At 31.0% G+C, this 18626-nt stretch overlaps 1 long non-coding RNA gene across 3 annotated transcripts in view; it reads right to left on the bottom strand.

The window, feature by feature from the left end:
- The window catches only part of LOC142320973 (uncharacterized), a 120310-nt gene that overhangs the window by 50469 nt on the left and 51215 nt on the right, over nt 1-18626 (bottom strand). Inside the window, exon 3 of one of the 3 annotated variants that reach the window (XR_012755530.1) lies at nt 403-470. The exons of the other annotated variants lie outside the window; for them this stretch is intronic. This is a non-coding gene — a long non-coding RNA (uncharacterized LOC142320973). Of the gene's footprint in view, nt 1-402; nt 471-18626 lie in introns of those variants that run through there. 3 annotated transcript variants of the gene reach the window in all.

Raw genomic sequence — 18626 nt, 5'->3', positions numbered from 1 at the left:
TATATTAGATCATTGCTAAATGAATAAGTCAGGAAATTACTTAGATCTGCCGGAACATTCATAGGGTTTATCATAAATATAATTACTCTATCCACTACTAATGATACACGATTAGTTTGTATTACAACTATTCTGTGATGCACCATGATTTTTTATTAAATATCAAGAAAGTATTATTAATTAATAAGTTAATGTTATTTATTCCCATATTTACGTTGTGTACTTATGTGTACTACATGAATGAGGTAAACATCTGCAACACTTATTGCACTACTGTGTTATGTCAGCCCCTTGGCAACGCTACACTATTAAATGCGGAGATGATGAATATGGAAAGAAGGTACCGGAAATTAAAATATTTGTAATTAAAATACGTTGATAATTTTAATTAATAAATTTATTTATTTATTAACCACTATTAAATAAACAAATAGTTTACACTTGATCTTCAAATGCTGAACCATATGCATCTAAAACAAATTAATTCCTTTGTGGTGGTAAAAACTAATTAAAAAATTTTTATTTGTTAATAAAATAATAATAATATTAATAAGGTGCTTTAAGTAAATAATATGATGGCTTCAGTACTATAAGATTTTCTAGCTTTAATTTAGGATGAGTTTCAAGCGTTTAACAATGAACGATGTAACGCATTTAAATATTTGATGGGTGTGAAACCAAGCCATTAACAAGTAAGGTTTAGAACAAGTTTCTCTAAATAGTTTTATTATAATAATGTCATTGTGATTTTCAAAAAAAAAATATATGGTTCCATAATCATAAATCCTTTGTACACTTTACAATAATTAGTCTGTGCATTAAAACATCTATTTTATTTATGGATAAAATATAACATATTGTCGTTATACGAAAGGTATAGATATTTTATTAATTAAATTTTTTATTTCTGTTCTGTAAAAACTACTTTAGTAGCTTTTAATAAATTAAACATCCAATATTTTAATTAGAAGTATGCGATCTAAATTTTTTGTTACTTTCTAAATAATGTAAAAGAAAATTAAATGTTTTTATCCAAAATGTATTAATAACAACAAGAAATAAATTCAAATAATCAAACCAAAATTATTAAATATATTTTTATATATTCATTTTGAGAGAATCAATAGAAATTTAATTTTTTCTTCTAATTTTATGAAGGTTTGTCTACAACAGTTTAAATAAAAATAAATAAAGTAAAAGGTAAAAATTACAAAAAAATTGTACCTAAGTTCATGGGTTTAATTCGGCTTTTCATTACGAAACAGCCCAAATATAAAAAGATAACAGTTTTTACTAATATGTATCTTAATAAATGATATTGTTTCTTTCATTCATTCCTTAATTACGTTATTTTGTTTAAAAGTAGCTGATATGAAATTTGAAACTTCCTTAACGAGTAAGCAAAGTCTTAGAAACTTAATTTTGTTCATCAAAGTTTGATTGAACTTAGATTAGCTGTACCCTTCACTGTTACATAAATATTACCCTGAAAAATGCAACAAATAATAATAATAATATTTTAATTTTCGTGATTGATTAACACGACATATTCTACAATGTACTTCCGTTAAATACCTAAGAACAAAATAACATTTTAATCATATCCCGTAAAATTTTTCTTTCTTTCTAATAATTTATCAGTATATTTAATTACAGTTCCTTAACTGGATCAAATAATTCTGTACTTAATAATTATGATAAAATATCCTGATTATTTAGTAGAAATGCCAAATATTTGTACATAGAATACGGCTTCGAGTATATAAAATTAATTTATTGATTGCCAGCCAGCTACACGCGAACTAAAGTATGAAAATCATAGCTTGTTGAGGAGAATATCGGTAATTTTGCAGAAATTTATTTCTGTTATATTTACTGAAATTCATTATTCATTTATTTGCAAAGAAATCTTACTATGAATAATAAAGTTATTGTGAAATACGTTTATAAATGGACTGCATTTAATATAAATTTATTGTAAATACTTTTTAGTGTTGTTTATTTATTTTTTCCATCAGTTTTCCAGTTACTTCCGGGTCTAAGTGTGTGTGTATAGGCAAATGTAATTACTGCTACCGACTTGCCAGGCCGGACGTAGCTACAGACTTAGTTCACTGTAAGTGTAAATATACCAGTAAACATGAAGTCTGGAAAAAACCTCTGGTCGATCACTCTTGAGAGGCGTGATCAACAAAGAACACACCCATATCCACAGTGTAGCATTCAAATCCATATAAAAGCCTTCACAAGGACCTTAGAACTCTCGGTTCGAAAACCAGCTAATTATGCAATGACGAATTTAACCACTAGAATAATCCGACGGTTTAATTTTAAAAACTTCTTTATTAGTTAAAATTCATATGAAATAATACTGACATTAAATCAAAGAGAGTAAATTAATTCATTTTTTCAGATTTTTTGTGCATAAAATCTGATTACAAGAATATTTACTTGACCAAGAAAAGTTGTATCTAATTTGCTGTCAAACTACAATTCTCTGTTCTTTTATAATTTTTTTTTTTTTTATATATAAAGAGTGTAGTAGTTGAAATATTATTAAAATGTAAGAATGTTTGTTAATAGCAAAATTATTTGTTATTTTTCCAAAAAAATATATAGTTATTTTATTAACCATGGTTCGTTGATATAAGTATATAATTATAGTTAATATATGTAGTTGCTAAATTTATTTCCTTACAAATAAAAAACTTACAATCGACTTAAATTAAGTTCAGTACGTACATAATTGTTGTAGTTATAATGTACCAACTCAAATGAATATAAATCAATTTTTGAAAACGGTTATCCATTTACAAGAAAAGATTTTCCATTACCAGATTTTCTAAGAGGGATAGAGAGGTTTCCTTCTTCTCTGAATCGATTTTTCAATAAAAAGAAATTGTTTGTTGCAAAATATCACTTCTGTTTTTATTTTTTTTATAACGTCGAAAAAAAAACTTTGCCCGTATATGCTAAATTATCTATTTAGTAATTTTTAAGGAATATTTTGCAATTATGGAAAAAAATATTGTCGGCAAAAAAAAATACTAAATGTTTTGACTATAACTATGAACGTACTTTTGAAAAGCTGTTATCCATTAAAGACGTTAGCGATCACTCTAGTCCTCTTCAATCTGTCTGTATCCGTTCAGAATAAATCAACAGACGATAGCCTTTACCTTAGGTTTTTCAACAAGGTTGTTCCTCCTTTTTTGGGACCTTTTTATTATAGATTTTACCTTGTTCAACAAACACTCGTATTTATTTTTTTATTTCACCTTTCTTTCTTTATGTACACAGTACATATATAAGAACACTCTATCATACTCTGATTATATTTAAACACAATTTATGGTAAATAAAGCTCAAACAAATTATATATTTTTTCACTAGACATTTATATTCTTTAATTCTAATTCTGGAAATGATATTAAATTCAATATTGATAAGTATTTTTTGATACAATGAAAGAAATGAACCTTTCATCGTACAAATTTTTATTTCTCTAACATTGTTCCACTCTCTGAATTCATACGCACTAAGGAAACAAACATTTATAATGTAATACCTAAAAACAACTATGCTGTAATGTATTATCAAACTGGTTAACACGGATTTTTGGAGCATTTAATAATTTACATAATTAATGTTATTTATGAAATAGTATAATATTTTTATTTAATTTTACTGAAAAATTAAAAAGTAAATTAGTAACAGGAGTATTATTTATTGATACCTGGTGTAGAAAATATTTGAAAACATTTAGGCATGTATTAATAAAATAGAAAAGTAATAATAAAATAAATACCATTAAATACTTTACTTACTTAGTTGATGTTTAACTAAAATAAAGATTTACTTGTTTTACATTCTGAGAAAATTAAATTTCGAGATAAATACATCAAATTAAAAAAGGTTGAAATGAATGGTCGAGTACTGTTTTGCAAGAAATACATTGTAAAACTTTAATTTCTAGGGATTTCAATAAATTTCATTTAAATTTTAATTTGTTCTATTATACTCCTTGTACCTCCATAAAATGAGACTGCGTTAAAGAACAATACCAAATTTTTTATTTACATTAAAAGTGTAATGTGAATAATACTTTTGAATTTAAATAAGATGTTAAAATGGTTATATATACAGTGAAGACAGACGTTTATGTAATTTCTGCATCTTATTATTTTATTCCGTGGATACTATTTGAGTTTCTATTTATTTATTTATTGTCTGTTTAACTTCTGAAAATTTTGTGAGTAAAACAATTTAAGGTATAAAATTTAACAAAAATAATATTTTGACTGTATCTAATTAGTCAGGTGTATATTTTTTGTAACATCTTTTACTCTGTTAAAATAAATCTTAATAGAATAGTGAATTATTAATTGTTGTGGAGAATGACAAAACTGATTTAAAAATTAAAAATCTGTTGAAATCGTATTAGTAAATGCATTAGGTTGTCCACCCTGCTTTTGAATTAAATCATTATATTCTACTTCTATAATGTTTGATTTAAAAAGTCTAAAAAGGGAAAATTGTTTATCAAACTCCAATTTATTTTTATAGCTTAGAAACAAGATAACGCTCAAAAGATGTTTCTTTAAAATCTAAAAGCAGATTGCTATTACGTTATAATCAGAAATATCTCTACCTATGAACAAGATGAAGGGAAGGAATAATAGTTTAGTGTTATTATGATTAAAAACTTTAACAAAAAATTATTAATGAATTTAAAATTCAGAAAGATCAACAACCATTCATTATTCCTTATAGTTGTACAACGATAATATTTTCGCATCATTATTGACAAAAACAGTTTCGTATCTAATTTATTAATTAATCATCAAATTTATATTTATAACTTAAATATTTTTAAAACTATCGTTTATAACAAATTAATCTTGTAATTACTTTCCAGGGAATACCGGGCTACAGCCAATTTCTCTATAACGGTCAATTTGTCTTTACTGTAGTGCTCTTTACTTTACTTTGTCTGAAATATCGTAAATTACAAATAACTGTCTTCAAATAAATCAATTTAATTTAAATGCTACTCATTCGATGGATTTAGTTTTACCTTTACCTTTAGTTTTTACCTTTTAGTGTTATTGGGGACAGACACCAATTTCCATGATGTTGCCTCACTAAAGTTGTGATTTTAAAGAAAATTTCATTTTGCTCTCTCCATATACCATCAAGATATAAATTTTTAATTTATTTCCTACCTAAATTTTGCTCGTGGGTGAGGATATCTCTTTCTTCGGTTATAGGTGAACGTTATCTAAATCATTAGTGAGATTAATTTTATTTATGCAATCTATGTAAAGCTAGCATTCAGTCGTAGTGGAAAATCTGAATTGAAGGTTTTTAAATCTGAATTGAAGGTTAATTTGATTTTCTATTTGATTGCTCAAAAGGAAAATAGTGATTGTGTTTTTATACTCTTATTCCAAACACGTTACAAAAAGTATTTGTTTTATAATTTCATAAGAATAATTTGTTTGTCAAATTATTGTGTCTATTTATTTCTTATTTCATTTATTTATTAATTTAGTTATTTTCTAATATTTCCTTTTTTCTCAATGACTACTAATGATGATCGATTAACAATTTAAATTATAATTTTTAAGTAAAACTTTGTAAACTTTTTGAGCATTTGCTTTCCACGTTTCTTTCAATAACTATTTGCACAGCTCTTTATTTGTTCTCTGTTTATTCACTTTAGTTTTAAAACTTAATATGATATATTTAAAATTTTTAACAGACTTAAGATGGGTAAAAATATTATCACATTAAATTGTTATCTAATTCATCATGAAGAATAATTTAATGTGATAATATTTTTAGCTTGTTAATCCATTCTGAAGCTTTTGCTGATTTAACATTCAACAATATTTTTTTAACTCGTGATATATTTTCTATTGTTCGCCTCTTAATTGAAGATTTTGTATTATTCATAGGTAGTAATGATTAATAGAATCATATATATGAGAGGAAAAAGAATTTTAATAGCAATTATTAAATTTTTAGAAATATAACCCTGTTAATAAAACATAATCTTTAATTTTTAAATGAACCATCTTAAAATGTATGAAAATAAAAAAGTTATACAAAAGTTATACGAAAATAGATACTCGTTAGGTTTTTAAATAAGGAAAGCCCTCAGTTCACATGGCGGTCAGGGCTCGTATTTTTCATATTGCAAATTTCTTATAAAATACACCGAAATAAAACCTAAGAGTATCTTTTGTAAATTATTATGAAAAGAAAAAAGTAAATCCAGGATTTTATAAGTTTTCAATTAAATGAAACATCTCAGTAAGCATTAAATTTTTTTTTTGTCTTCAGTCATTTGACTGGTTTGATGTAGCTCTCCAAGATTCTCTATCTAGTGCCAGTCGTTTCATTTCGGTTTACCCCTACATCCCTAACAATTTGTTTTAAATTGTCGTCAATTGACTTCGATGGCCATTGCGATTTATAACCTTGTGGTAGCCCTGAAAAGGGCCGTTTTTGTCGTTAGCTCTCAGAAAAGCTGTTGGGTCTGGAAGCTGGTCTCTGGCGAAGTCGAGTTGGCTGTAGTCGGGGAGTTGCGGCTTGTCCATTGAAATCAGACCGGACTTCTCCTCAGCGGCAGTTGGGTTCCCACTACAACGAGGTAGTGCTGGCCCCCAGAGTCGGGGTCGGGGCGCACTGTCGGGGCGGCGTCGGTCGTCTTTCGCCGACGCAGCCGAGGCTGTACTCCCCGAGCGATCCCTCTCTGGGCAGTCTCCTGCTACTGAATCCGCCGGCCAGGGCGATTGAAGCTCGGCAAGCTGGAGCGGGAAGGTAGCGACCGCGTCCAGCGGATCCTTCGAAGGGCCGACCAGGCCAGCTGCTCCAGCGGGGATGTTGGCATCCACCGGGAGGTCCCATGTTGAGGCGGCCAGAGAACTTCTTCTGTCTTCTTCTTGGTCTTCTCCAGGTGGTGGTCGACGATGAATTAAAAATTCACTCTCATGCACGCTCGTTTATTGGAGCCTAAGAGTGGTAAGGCCACAGCGCTTCTATGGTGAGAGAACTGCTTGGTCATCTACGCGGCAGGAGTGACGATGGCAAGCACGTACGTATACTGTACTCCCACTGACATGTGAGTTGCTACCGTTGCCATCCGCCGATATTATGTTAGGCATATGGTTGTTAGGTATCATCATATTCCAATCTCTGCCTGCCTGCACAATTATTTCCATCTGCCCGTCCTTCCAATTCAAAGCGACTATTCCAGGTTGTCTTAATGTGTGTCCTGTAAGTCTGTCTCTTCTTTTAACTACACTTTTCCAATTGCTTTTTTCTTCATCAGTTGTCACCTCTTCATTTGTCACTTTGTCCACCCATTTGCTTTTTAAAAGTATCCTGTAGCACCAAATTTCAAAAGCTTCTAATCTTTCTTCTGAGGAACTCCGATCGTTCAATTTTCACTTCCATATAAAGCTACGCTCCAAACATATACTTTCAAGAATGTTTTTCTGACGTTTAAATTAATTTTAATTAACTAAATTTTAATCTTCTATTAAATTTAAATAAAAAAAGTAGAAAAAACGATTAATCAAAGTAATTTTTAGGTAACTTATTTCATTTAAATAATAGAATGAAACACTGTAAGAAGAAAGAATGTGTTGTTTTTTTAGTATATAATAAGAAAATTATTTTTTATACGTTTATTGTAGATGTTTGTTTTTATTGTACAATTAAATGAGTTAACATATAAAAAACATAACAGACATTGAAGTTTGTGATGAGGCAGTAAAATACGATACTTTTACCTTCATACAAAATACAATGGTAAAGCACTTCGCTTAATGTTCAGCATCTGGAAAATGCGATACATTTTACTACACATCATGACATGATATCATTGTAATGTACTATCTGCATACATTGAAAAGTTTTAGCGTAACTACTAGGATACCATTATACTAACCGGTGTAAGGTTACAACACTTATCAAACAGAGTCTTAAAATTTACCCTAGGGGGTACATCCACTATCTTCTTTAAAAATAAATAATAATATTATTATTCTATGTAAAAGATATACTAGTTTCACAGTTAATAACATGTTAATTTAAACCAATATCTATTTCGGTTCTCCCTGGCAGCTGATGAACTGTGCGTCTGCGGGGAGTTCTAGTCAAATGAACACCTGATGTTTGACTGCCCTGCTCTTGGAGGGACTAAAGACTTAGAGATCAAGGGGAAAATTGGCCACTCACAAACGGTGAGTCAGTCTGGCGAGAGCCGCATTGTCGGACCGTGTGGAAGTTCCTTGATGCGGTTGCTATGTTCAACCGACATTAGTAGTTTACCTAAGGGAAAGGACTTACCGCACTGCTATGTGAAGCTAACCTAGAGATATGTATGGCCGATCACCAGCCAATTAAGGCTCCAAGAACTTTAATATGGTGGACGGGTTCATGCTGCCATTCGGCGACCTAGGTGTGGCAGCGAAATGCTGTCTAGACGAAGTAAATTTTAATTTATGGATGTCATACATATTTTTAGTAGTTGACGAGGTGCGCCTACCCATTTTAGTAAATATATGACAAGGTAGCGGTTGGGACACGTAAGCCGGTGTGTATGGCACCGCGCTTAGTCCGCTCACGCTGATAGGTATGCTTTAGGAGCTATTTACGATACTGGTCGCTAACCTTTTTCGAAGCTTCGTAGCCGTTTGTGACAAAGACATTCGGTCTTATGCGTTAGAACAACCGAATGGGTTGGTAGCGGGAGAAATACCAAGCAAACCAGTAGTTTAACATTTACAGGGGAAATTAAACCTCATTTAACTAATAACTATGAAAGAGTTCGTTCTGTGTACCTTTTTGCGTAGATGAATTTTCAAATACTGCAGTAATTTTAATCTGTTAAAAAAGTATAATATTTTAGTAAGATTTTTTATTTTTTTAATATTTAAAACTTTATGTACGAGAGAGCAGTATTTATTAAATCAGTAGTTATTTTTCTTTACTCGCAACGTTCGTTGATAAAAAAAGGATTTTTAAAATAGATGAAGATCCGCCCAACATTTTCATTTATTTACTTTTTTTGTTAAAAAGGTGGAGAATCCCATTTACGGACGCCTAAGCAGTGTCGGATTCGCTAACAGGGGCCGCAAGATGTTATCCTGCGCACTACCGACTAAACCACTATTCTTCCTCGTACCGTTAGTGAAGGATTCTTCTAGAAGGGGGGGAGGGAGTGATAAACCCATTCACACATTCATACATCATAGTGCAATTGCATCACAATAAGAATATGAACAAAAACACATCAGTCACTGCAAACCAACAGCAAACATGATACATCACAGTACATCAAGATACAGAAAACAGATTATGAAACTACATACAGAGAAAAATGTCACACCAAACATACTATTGGATGCAAAATACAGCAAAAAATACGTCAGAAATACATAGTATACACAAGAAATATCATACCATACAACATATACGAATACAAGAGAAGAAAAACTCAAGAAAACATTGTCTCACAATAGTATAAACAGCATATAAAATAAATCATTAAAACCAATCCGACAAGTACATAAAAATACGCCTGAAATGAGACACTCATAAATATTACAAGATCAGTGCAACAACGCTACATATATAAATGCATATCGAACAGCAGTACAAATGTGCAGCCAAACAGTTAATCCTCACGGAATGCAGTTTATACAAAATACTACATACTACAATAAGGTCCCAAGAAACTGGGAATTAACCCAAGATCAAATAAACATCATAAAGACGTAATACACATCAAAAGCAAATACTCAAATATAACAGAACAACAGAATTATAAATAAAAAACATTACATCATTGTATCAATGCAGTAAACTTAAATCATACTAACAAACTAACCAGGCACAGATACATACCTCTTATACTTACTACCTGCGGACGTTATCAGATTTCCCGCGGCCTCTTTACGTCAAGGCGACCCCTACATGTACGGGGCACCCTCTACTCGTTCACCCGCGGACCTGTCCGCCCTCGCAACCTACGACGCCGCTTATTGTTTCGTGACTCCTCCCATGCTTGGAGGTCTGTCGTCATGATTTTCACATACGTAGTGATTTCCTCCCAGTTTTATCTCTTTTCTATCATCATGTCCATCAGCTCCTCAGGCTGGAACATCACTTCCCTGCCTAATATGTCAAGTAGCTCGGTCCTAGTTCCTTTGTATCTCGGAGGAATACGTAGTATAGCGTTTCCTCTTCCTGGCATTTCGGGCAGTTCTGTTCGTCGTTGAGGTGTACATATGCCCTGTACCCCTCATGGCACGCCTTGAACTGGGTAAGGCAGTAATCCAGCGAGCCATGAGCTCTCCCTCGCCAGCGCTTTACATCTCTCACCAAACGGTTCGGGAGAAAGGCAGCAACTAACTTCCTTGTTCTTTCGGCTTTTTCACATGCCTCCTTTAGGTGTCTGCCGAAACGAAGCCGGGCGTCAATCCAGACGTCTAGGTACTTAACCGCCGGTTGTGACATACGTCCGATATCATATCGGACCAAGTCCAGGCTGTCACCTTTACCGCTAAGTTCGGTTGATGATCATGGGTCAGAAGATATGTCCGCTGACAATCGGGCAACTGCCGCCGCGAGTTCGGCATTGGTGAACGGCATCGGGAGCTCTGTTCCTGTCTCGGTATGCTGACAGTACCTCCCTGTTGTCCCTCTATAATCCGTCTAACCTCCCATTCCTTACGTGAAGCAGAAGCTCTAGGTTTTAACGCACTTCTCATACTGGCGGCCATATCCGCCAGTATGCCGCTGCGGGCATCAAGTCCCAGGTGGTAGGCCAGGCATTGAAATCCCCCGCTAGAAGTGCCGGGCGCCTTTCAGATAAATCACGTGTGATTGATTGCAGCACATCACTGTATCTTTCCATGATGATGTTGGGTGAAATGTAGCAGGAGTGTGTATATATACCCCGCCAATCCTTTATAATATTTACTTAGATTGGTGGCACGATGAGTTGAATGCAAACATTTTCTTTTAAACTAATTTTTTAAAGTTTATTTCATGGATAAAAACGTTATAGTACCTTCTTTAACTGTTTTTTGTAGAGCAAGGTAATTAATGATTCATGCTGTGTTAGTTATTCTATCACAGTTGCGTCCAATTATCGGTTAGGTTCTTACTTCAATACACATTTCCTGTAAATATTATTCTTATTTCTAAGAACATTTGTATCCTAAAAAATAAAATGCTTTTTAATAACGTTTCAGTATTACAACCTAAGGCTATAAACATGGTATTGTAAAGAATGGAGAAAGATTGCTAGATATTTATGAAAATCATTTGGCACATGCTTTTTAATTAGTTCAGTAGATGAATTTCCATAAATTTTGTTGTTTCTGAAAATTCTTATACTAAATTATAAATAATAAATAAAAAATCTAATTTTTATAAAATTATAAATAAAAGTGTATGTTATTACTAAACTGAGTTTACTGCTTCGTAAAATGTAGATTAATAGTTAAAAGTAAAAGTTTAGTCGGTACATTCGTGGTTGCATTACTGAATTTGAAACTATTATTTTATCAGGGCTACTTCTAAATTTGTATTCATTATATATACGTAATTACATTACTGAAAGAAGTTGCCAGTATATACTAACAAATTACGCTTAGCCATATAATGGTATAAAATGTAGTAAAAAACAGTAAGTTAAAAACACAATAAAGAAACTTGTATTAAATGTAAAATAAATGGAGCTTTAAATTATTAAGTATAACAATAAATTCTAAAATTTATTGTTATACTTAATAATTTAATGAAAAATTCTTTTTCACTTTCATAGAAAAAGAGTGATGTACTAATGACGACAAATTTTTAAAATTTGTGGGTTATGAAGATATACACAAGGGTATTATGTAAATCAATGAAGAATGCCTTCGTAATATTTTTGCGATAACTGGAGTGTAATTTTGTCTTTTTACCTTTTATTTTCAAACATATAAACAAAAATTAATTATAGCGTTTGTAACAATAGAGTGTAAATGTTTTAAAATAATACATATTATAGTAAATTTTACATACAAAAATATTTCAAATTGGTAAATTATCGTTGCAAAAAAATCATGCCGTAAATAAATTATGCCAAAAAATGATTCATATCAATTATACAGATTCATTATGTATGCTTTATGCAATTAAAGGTTATAATGAAGAATTCAACTCATTTCTTCAAATAATGGATGTTCCTAAACTACGTCAAGTTAGATGTTTGTTTTGTAACTTCTACAACTGTTACATAAATGATTACAAATAATTTCTGAGTCCTCTACATTATAGCAACACGTTATTTTACACGTTCCTTTTTTCGGTATTGTAAGGAGTGTATCCCGCGAAATCTCATAATAAGTTAAAATGACTTTCCCACGGTTAGTATAAACCAATACAACGAATAATATTATTCATAAATACAATAACTGAATGTTTAACATAGATAGTATTGACAAATTGATATATAGTAGGCCTATACGCCGGTAGTAATTGCAGAAACGATGCAACGCTGAATATCTCTTATCAAAAAATATAACAATTTCCTAAAAACAATTTTTTACTTTTTTTACTATTTTATATTTTTACTTGTATAAATTAAATATAATAAAAAGTTTTATGGAATTACACATAATCATTAAATGGGATTTTATATAAGTTTTCTGATCTTTCATCTTAGATGTACTCTTTCTAGTAGGACCTAAATATTTTCTTAGGAACTGAAGCGGATGATATTTTTTGAAAATTATAGAAACTTGTTTGAATATTTTTAATAGTAACACTGATTTTACGCAGTAGCATTAACTTTGTGTATTGAGATTGTTTAGTTTTTCATTTTTATTTACTATAATTGAAAAAAAATTGTTGTTTGTTAAGATGACATATTTTTCAAATGCTTCTTACTTTCAATAAAGTTAAAGGTCGGTAAAGGGAATAATTTTATATGTAAGTACAGACCAAATTAATAGCATGAAATTAGTATCGTAACTTCATAACAATATACGTACGATAACTTTTATAAGATATTCAGTAGAATATGTCTAAAATAGTTCATGATAATGATTTAGAAATTTACTGCTTTTAATTAAAGATAATAACTTTTAATTTAGTAACTCTCAGGGGAAAAATATTGAATATTTATAACTGATGTTAGTTAAAAAAAAAAAAAGGCCTGATATTTTAGGTTTTTTCCCTGCCTTCCCGGAACCAGACCCCCAATTAAGCATGAATACGGTTCCGGGAGGTGCCTTTGCTTCTAGCCACCAGACGAGGGAAACGCCAGGCCCTGCTATGCCGTTCCCGGCCTCCACCCCACAGCAACCGGGACTCGATCCTTTGTGCTTCGTATTCATATTTTATTATTTGAAATTAACATTCATGTAGAGTATGAATTTTAATGTCAATATTTGTGATATATATACCTACTACTACGAGATAACATGTATATTATAACGGAAACGAGCATAATTGAAATATTTTAATGTCTTGTTTAATTATCTTGTTTCGTTACGTATTTAATATTGCTAAATATCAAGATTAAATAAAAAAATATTATTATGAATAAAATGTATTGAAGTAATTTTACTTCAATATCAACAATATGATTGTTTTTCAAGTCATGAACATTATTGTTACTAAAATCCGTGTCATTCATATCATCGCTATCATCATCGTAGTCAGTGAATAAAGACATAGCTACAAAGAAATAGAAGACGACAATTTATGACAATAGGGTTGCAGTTTCATTAGGATCGTGATCAGACCACAGCAAGGCACCACGTCTGGCTGTCGAGGCTCATTAGCTGGGCCTCTCTCATCCAATTCCCGTTGTGAAGTACAAAGCGCTTTATTCCCTTGATCGTCTTCGGTCGTCCTTTATATCAAGTTAAATTGAGAAAGAGTGTTCTTATTCTTTTTTTTTCTTTTCTTTCATTCATTCAACACAAATCTCTTTTTATCATTTCCTCTTATATTTTTAATTTCTATCTTGTTCGTTTTCTCATGACATTTATTTCATTACGAACGACATAGAGAACTAGACTTCCTGTTTAAATTTTAAAAAAGATTTAAAAAAAAATACTTCTTGTATTTAGAAAAAAATTAAAAGTAGAATTAAAATAAATTTAAATGATTTGTCGACTGTTCTAGATAAAGACCAAAATTGTCATTTTATTTTCATCCTAACGAGACACTTTTTAATTGTTATATTTCAGCTGTTATCGCACAATAATAGAAAGAAATATATTACAGTAATTTACATTTTTCAGTAATTTACATGTATGCTTAAATATTAGTTAATATTTAATAAATTAATATTAGTATAAGTAAAAAACTTGCATGTACCACTTTTTTTTCGGAGTGTATAAATTAAAAAAAAATTACTGACTACTACTGTCTTGGGTACACCATAGATTTTAAAGAAAATAAAGTAATCTACATTGCTTCTAAATCCATACCGTGCCATCTTGTCATGCTTATATATATTTTTTAGACTTTCTTAATAAGTGTCCTTGGCACTTTATTGCTTTATTTTGCTAAACATTTGAGACAGACAAATAGAGAGAGGAAGAATTAGTTTATCTAAACTTAGATTAATTTAATTTTAACGTAATCTTTCCACCACGATTCATGTTAACGATTACCACAACAGAGTAATTTAGAATACAGGAAAAGCTCTGCATAACGGATTCTGGTAGCAAAATTATATTGTTTGAAGCCAACTCGATCTCTGGTGAATATACGGTGAATATCACCACATATTCACTGAGTGTACTAGACACGCAGTGAATATACATACAAGTATGCACTATCTAAACTATCTTGAGGGTTTTTTGGTTGATGCCCACAGCAGGAGCACACAATTGAGATAATGTTAAAAAACATGCTTATTTTTATTTTATCATAGTCTTGGTTTTTAGCGTAGAAATTATTCTTTATTGCAACGTTTTTACTTATATTTTTGCTTTCTCTTTTTATCTTTAGTTACATTATTCTTCATTAAAAAATAAAATGCCAAGGATTCTTATTTAAAATGTCTAAAAGTTAAATTAATGATTTACACTAAAAATTTAACAAAATTCTAAATTATAATTACATTAACCTCAATATTGCCAACAGCATGTTTTTAGAAACAGATGTTGACTCACTTTACTTTCTTTATAGCCTAAGATGTACCTAACACTGTATATTAATATTTTTATTTGCTATTCTGCAAAAAAAAAAAGATTTATTGTAGCCTCTTCAACTTTCATGTACAATTTAAATATTATTTGAAACCACTTCATTACAAATGCTATTGAATTTAATTAAAGAAAACATCTGGAGAAAAACACAAATTCATTAAAGGAACAGATATCAATACGCACATCATCCGTTACCTTAGAGCCACACAAAATGGAATGTCACTGTGGTGCTGGGTCTTATTTGAAGTCAAAACGAAGACTCCCATGAGCGTGCTCCTTTGTATTTTTTTTTTTTGTAGTGGCTCAATCATTTTTCAAAGCAATCTGAAGTGATCGTAAAATATTGCCTCGGTGAGCGGGTGAAGTTTTCTAATGTTGTTTGTTTTTTTAAATAATAGAGTCGCATGTTCGCGACTCGATCAGAATATTGAGAGATTGACAATTGGAAATGTTTATATAATTGCAAATTATTATTTAAAGAACATAAATAAAACAAGATAAATCAATTATAATAATAATGGCAATACTAATGATAATAACAAGCGAAAATAATAAACAATTCACAATAATAATTAGAATAATAAAAACAGTAATCACAACCACAATAATAATAAATGTCAATAATAATAATAATACACAACAATGATTTCATACAGGAGTTACTCACAGCTAGATGAAAACAGAATTCAGTCCCATTGACAAAAGACATTAGCATGACCGTTAATCTTAACACTTTTAACCACCAGTCTTGTATTACCAAAACTAGTACAATATGTAAGACAAGTATAAAGTTCTTTTACTGCAAATACCTTTGTTGTTCACAAATATAACTACCCTAACAGTTTATGAATAAATTTTGTACATTATCTCTTTCACTTAATAGTCTTACAGTAACTCACTGAACCATTTCTTGGTTTCGTGTACTGGAATTACTTGTAATGTCACCGTAATCGCGCCGAACTTAGTTCACTAGAAATTCGCTTTTTTATTGAACTCCTCGCTGAATACTCTGGCTGACTGACATCTCGCAGAACTTTCCTCGCAGACTCACATCATAACGTCTCGCTTAAACTCATTTCACACTACTAATTTCAACTGGTCTACCCCGGATTATTTATACTCGTATCTTCTTTACCTGCCAGACATAACCCCATTTGACCGTGAGAACGATTGTCCGCCCTCACATTTTCCCATGAAATTCCAAACCTTGGTCCAGGCTTTCTTCTCACGAAACAAACATCTGTTTAGGTGTGTCAGTGGGCAGTATTACAAAAGACGATTGTTAAACGGATCTCTTATCTTTACTAAAAGGGTTTCTTTCAGCGCCTTTCTGGATTCTTCCCATTTATATTCTCTTCTACTCTCTTCTTAATTGGCAGGAATCCGTTATTCAGGTCCGTTATACCGGTCTTTTTACAATATTTTAGCAACTAGACCGAGCGTATACTGGAAGATATATATATCTGATAGTTCAGAACCATAGTAGTTATTTTTGTGAAATTAAATAGTGAAATGTCACCAAGGAATCTGATAGACCATTCTAGATTTTGTGATGCAGTTTATGCTCACATAGCATATAGCATAAACTAATTTTCCTACTAAAGAAGTGTCCATCCAGTCTGGCTAAATAATAGTTTTTTATTAATTTAATCATGTTTTTCACAGCCTTGAAATTATGTTTTTTTTCCAGGCGACAGTATTATATTTGTTTTACTGAAACTTAAAATACCACAATCTTTATTTTTGTTAAATTTAGAAATGTTTTAAAATGATATTAATATTTAAATTTCAAATCATAACCCTATTTGATAGATTACTCCTTAAAAGGATGAGAACTGTAAAAATAAACTTTCCTTAGAAAAGTGAAAAGATTTTATTCTGAAAATAACTAGACGCTTTAATCGTTAATAATATTCGAAGAAATGGGTTTGACGTTGTTTATTAATTAAACATGGCACATCCGTGGAGATGTAGCGTATTCAATTAATCATATTTCGTTAAATAAATAATTAACGGATTTACACAAACTGAACCACAAGCTAGTTCCCTGAATGCACTTACTTCATTTCCTGTCTAACTTAGAATTAACAAGAGTAGAGACTACCTACCCTAAGCACAGACTAACCGATGTCCTTTGCTGCCTATTACACGCTACCGACAGAACTAAACCTAGTTGTCGGAGTTATAAACTCCCACTTTACCTATTTAATATCACGTAATGAATTTATTTCTACAGATCAACTCTTTTCAACAATATGAGATTTGACAAGGGGATGAATACTCTGCTGTTAATTTTATCCTAAAATAGTAAAGACCTGGTCATTGCAGTTGCTTTTTGATAATGATTTACGACCGAAAATGCAATCGAAGAATTAGTATTTTTTTGAATTTGTATTTGGTAACTAATAGGCTAGGTATATAAATAGGCTAGGCAGGATAAGAGTGCAGATTGTTGAATCGTGAGTAGAATTAGGGATCACAGCGTGATCGCAAAACTATCCGTAATGCGGCTGGAATATTATAAGCTGTGGAAGGAAGGAAAAGGTAAAGCGAAGTAATGAAAACAAGAAAAAAACCGCACCAGTGTTTCTCTGTAGACTTCCGTATTATTACACTACAAGTTATGCGTCAGAAATGTTTAATTTCATATAAAAAAAAAGGAAATGAGTTTGACTAAAACACTAAAATTAGAACACTGAACTTCGTGCTTGAGCCCGTACATATATGTACGGCTGTATACGTTTCTGAAAACTTAGGCATTTAGGTTATTTGATAAATTAATTTTAAAAATAAGATATTAAGGTATATATTTTTATCGTTCTTTTGATTTTCTGTATTGAAAATAACATCAAAATAAATTTATTTTAAATATAACCGCATTACTTTTTGCATGCTACGGAATATTTCAAATAAAAGTGTGGTAAAATAGGGAACGTTGAAAATCTGTATCTTCCAAGCACTATACGCATATTCCTTACAATATTTATGATTCTGAAATCGCAACTCTCCGGAGTATACACATTCAAATGTGTGCGTGTCTACAAGCTGTGTTGTCAGTAGATTTCGGAGGGAATGAGTCAACGATGAAAAAAATATTCTCTCAAATTCAGCTCGCACAATTTCTAAAAGTATGTTATTTGTATTAATTCTTTTTTAGAGGAAATTATTTTCGTTATGTGGCGTCATTAATTAATTATGGTCTTGTTCCGTCACTAATGAAAATTATCTTTTTTATATTTTCTAATAAGAGCACTAAGTACGAGAAAAACCTACAACGCTATACAGAAACAAATTTGTATTAATAGCTAACATCGCAATACATTTTAGTTCTATTTACATATACATTAAATCCAACACAGAATGAGTAATTCACTGAAAATTTAAATGTCTGAT

This window comes from Lycorma delicatula, chromosome 3, assembly GCF_047948215.1.
Source record: "Lycorma delicatula isolate Av1 chromosome 3, ASM4794821v1, whole genome shotgun sequence".
Classification (NCBI taxonomy): Eukaryota; Metazoa; Arthropoda; class Insecta; order Hemiptera; family Fulgoridae; genus Lycorma; species Lycorma delicatula.
Note: the sequence above shows the minus strand (reverse complement) of the source record. Positions and strands in the feature narration are given on the sequence as shown.